At 42.8% G+C, this 4,315-nt stretch overlaps 1 long non-coding RNA gene across 1 annotated transcript; it reads right to left on the reverse strand.

The window, feature by feature from the left end:
* Positions 1-2,914: 2,914 nt before the first annotated feature.
* On the reverse strand, positions 2,915-3,802 carry LOC123961113. The gene is made up of 2 exons (XR_006822658.1): positions 3,647-3,802; positions 2,915-3,185 (listed from the first exon to the last, which is right to left on the reverse strand). It is a non-coding gene; the product is annotated as an uncharacterized LOC123961113 (long non-coding RNA).
* Positions 3,803-4,315: the final 513 nt, after the last annotated feature.

The following is a 4,315-nucleotide window of genomic DNA, read 5'->3' on the forward strand; positions in this document are numbered from 1 at the left end:
TTATAGTAAATGCAGTGTGTGTTGGAGTGCAGTGTGTGTTTACAGTAAATGCAGTGTGTGTTGGAGTGCAGTGTGTGTTTACAGTAAATGCAGTGTGTGTTGGAGTGCAGTGTGTGTTTATAGTAAATGCAGTGTGTGTTGGAGTGCAGTGTGTGTTTACAGTAAATGCAGTGTGTGTTGGAGTGCAGTGTGTGTTTACAGTAAATGCAGTGTGTGTTGGAGTGCAGTGTGTGTTTATAGTAAATGCAGTGTGTGTTGGAGTGCAGTGTGTGTGTTGGAGTGCAGTGTGTGTTTACAGTAAATGCAGTGTGTGTTGGAGTGCAGTGTGTTTACAGTAAATTCAGTGTGTGTGTGTTGGAGTGCAGTGTGTGTTTACAGTAAATGCAGTGTGTGTTGGCGTGCAGTGTGTTTACAGTAAATTCAGTGTGTGTGTGTTGGAGTGCAGTGTGTGTTTACAGTAAATGCAGTGTGTGTTGGAGAGCAGTGTGTTTACAGTAAATTCAGTGTGTGTGTGTTGGAGTGCAGTGTGTGTTTACAGTAAATGCAGTGTGTGTTGGAGTGCAGTGTGTGTTTACAGTAAATGCAGTGTGTGTTGGAGTGCAGTGTGTTTACAGTAAATTCAGTGTGTGTGTGTTGGAGTGCAGTGTGTGTTTACAGTAAATGCAGTGTGTGTTGGAGTGCAGTGTGTTTACAGTAAATTCAGTGTGTGTGTGTTGGAGTGCAGTGTGTGTTTACAGTAAATGCAGTGTGTGTTGGCATGCAGTGTGTTTACAGTAAATTCAGTGTGTGTGTGTTGGAGTGCAGTGTGTGTTTACAGTAAATGCAGTGTGTGTTGGAGTGCAGTGTGTATTGTAACAGGATTAACCTCTGCTGGTAAGAATATGGGAGTCCTATTAGCATCAAAGGCCGTTTAGGGTGAAAACATTGAAATACAGACACACGCACTGAAAACGATCTCACACACACTATGTGTGTGCAAACACACACTGAAACACTGAAATACAGGCGTATCCGAGTGTGCGTGTGTAAAAAATATTTCTGTGTGCCCGAAAGCTATTGTAGTATAACAGGAAGGCTTATACCTATCCTAACTTTCAAAAAAAAAGCATGGCGACCGTGATAAAACATGGATTTGTGTGCGAATTATATTCCTAGATACAGATTGTGTATCTAGGCAACTATATGCACAATTAATCGTGTGCACACAGATGAGGAACAATATTCAGTTCAACATCCCTAAAACTACAGCGATAGACATTTATTGCATGTCACATTTAATTTTTGCATTTCACCTTCAGATATTTCATACGCTTCATCTCTTTGTCTGCTTATTCACATGAAACCTACTTCGCTTAATGATCTACAATAAGAAATTATTTTCTGACCTTAGAAATATAACAGATTTATTATACATGTTTTTTTAACCATGAATACAACTTCCAGGCACAATGAAATTGCTTCACATGCACAGACGCAGATACACACACACAAGTAGCCTGTATCCTGCTCTGTTTGAAGTTGGTGTGGTGTGAACATTTTCAGTGTGTACATTATCAATGTGCATGTGCCCGTATTTCAGTGTTTTAAGGTGTACGTCTGTATTACAATGTTTTCTCCCTGAACGGCCTCTGATACCATGTAAGAAGGAAGTTCCACCCTCAGCAGGAAGTCATGCTGTTTAACCTCGACTACAGGACAATCCCAGACCACTGAGAGCGCACACACGCACACCTCGCAGAGTTGAATTGAGTGCTGCTTATCTTCATTTATAGTTATTACGGTCTTTGGACTAAATATGCTGTAATTAAAGAAAAGTGCTGCCGAGAACAAGCCAGGGGGGTCAGCCCCGTCCTGACTGAGTTATTGTAAGATTCTTTTAGTTTCACTCATAAACATACACCCTAAAATATTCACCAATAAAACAAACAAATAAAAAAAGAAAAACCCAACGTGTCAACAAGGTGTTCTGCATAGAACAGTGTGATGCTGTGACCGGTTGCTTGGGCTGCCTGTTAGTTCAGCGCCTAACAATATTTTCATCAGGTTTGTGAATCATCACTTTGGTAACCGGTGTCTTCTTCCTGATGGCAGGGCTTCATTTTAAGAGGAGGGGGGTGTTAAATGGACTGCATGTTGAGGGGCTGCAATGATTGTGCTGCTTGTTTCAGGACTGCCAGGCTCTGTCGCCAGGGATGCTTTAATATCTCCACAGTAAATACGATTTCTCAGGTAAGATTCAAACCAACTAACTACAAGGTCGTCACAACCAATGGCCTCTAATTCATCACATGAACCTAAGTCACCTTCAAGCCGCTGAGCATCAGCCTGTTAGAGCGTGAAACGTGAACACACTTTTGCCAAACGCAGACACCAAGGCCATGCCGGAACAGGCAGGTAGTGGGTTTCATTTAAATGATAAGACAAAAGGGGATCAACAAAAGCAAACAAATCCAAAAAACATCCAGGAGACAGGCCGGTAAATGCGACCACACACGCAAACGATCCGACAAGAACAAAGAGAACATGCAAACCTAAATACCTGAGAAAGAGGGGACAAACGAGGCTCAGGTAGAGACAATCAGGGAAAATCAAAGAATAGACGAGGACACAGACGGCAGTAAACTTCAAAATAAAACAGGAAATATAAAACAAAAACCTAAAACTGTGACAAAATGTTGTGTGAGCTCAGAGATCTGCAGCAACAACACTGTGATCATATTAAATATTATTCACTAATTCACTAACTGTCATTCATTACCTGCAGAACTACTGTACTGTACAACCTAACTACGTAACACTAGCCGAGCCACGCAAACTATAACCAGTAGGTGTGTAGTCTGAAACCACGTTTGGAAGAACAAATATGACCTGTCACCTTTTAAATGAATGAATGAAGATGATTTGGAAGAAATTATTCAGTACTGACGTTTTTATTGTCATCAGGAAACAGGAAGTTAATCAGAGCTCTTGGTTTTGGCGTTTGTGGCGTGCAACAGCAGACAAACCAGAAGCTGGCGTGTTGGCTTTGTGCTCCACCTCCTCGTCCAGACAGTTCAGACCATCCATCTTTCCTCACAGAGGTCAGAGGTCAGGGTCTGGGCGTGTTTTCAAGGTCCTGCTCTCTGATTGGCTGAGGAAGTGTCTCATTGCAGAGGAAGACGAGGTTTCCTGAACAGAAACTCAACCTGAAAGACGAAGAGGAAGAGCTTTATGACTGTGTGTGTGTGTGTGTGTGTGTGTGTGTTCCTGAGGCTCAGCTGAACACACTTTATTATCATGTTGTTAGTTCATGTTAAAATGAGACGACCTGGTTATAAGTCAAAGAAGGAAAACATGAAACATTTACATTAATCAGTGCAGCTTTAGTCACTGACTGTCTCTCTCCTGTCAGGCTGATTTTCTCTGAGTCAATTAGTTTCAGTCTTTCTGTAATATGTCATTATAAATATTCAGACAAATTGAATTTTACACACATGCAGAGTCAGTTCTTTGCATTTAACCCATCCTAATGAGTCATCATGCTGAGCAGGGAGCAGTCAGGGGTTCAGAATAGGACAGGAATCCATGCTGGTCTTGAACCAGCAACCTTCCGGTTCCCGGACCAAATCCCCAGAGTCTGAGCAAACGCAACTCCGTCCTCACTGACCTGAACCTAGCTGGCAATGAAACTGCTTCAGGTTCTGGTTCTGGAAGTGGCTGTGTGCTCCTCTTCAGAGGTTGGGAAGTTAACCAGCTTATTTCTGAGTGTGAAGTTGGGCAACCCGCTTTGATAAAAATGTTTTTTAACAAATATACACGGACAGCTGCAGACACTGCTGTTACGGCTGTATGTGTTTCCCTGTGCTGTGTCCTTTTCTTTCCTCTAGCTCTACCCCAGGAGTGCTCCAGCTAATTACTGAATGAGGTCCACCTGGCCTTGGAAGGTGGCCTTTAGAAGCTCCTGTACCAGCATCAGAAGGAGGCTTTTTGATTTGGGACTGCTGGTCTTGCTGCCTCTCAGCTGGGACATTCTGTGTTATGTTCTTGTGTGTTTTTGGTGTTGTTGATTTATTGTGTTATATTAATAAATCCCACTGATTTGGTTGTTGTAAAGGTGGTTCCCAGTGTTTAGTTTGAGGTCAGTGGGGTCAGTGGGCCGTAACAACCATGGACACAGACTACAGCCAGTGTTATACTTTTTTGCGTACGCAAGGGACCACTAGGGTCCATGTGATGAGAAAACTTCATCAGAGGGGACTCCTCACCCCACAGACCTCAACACGTACTCTCCGATCTGCCTCAGCGTATCTTCTGAAACCTCCCAGAACCAAGCTTC

Source organism: Micropterus dolomieu, linkage group LG22, assembly GCF_021292245.1.
Source record: "Micropterus dolomieu isolate WLL.071019.BEF.003 ecotype Adirondacks linkage group LG22, ASM2129224v1, whole genome shotgun sequence".
NCBI classification, from domain to species: Eukaryota; Metazoa; Chordata; class Actinopteri; order Centrarchiformes; family Centrarchidae; genus Micropterus; species Micropterus dolomieu.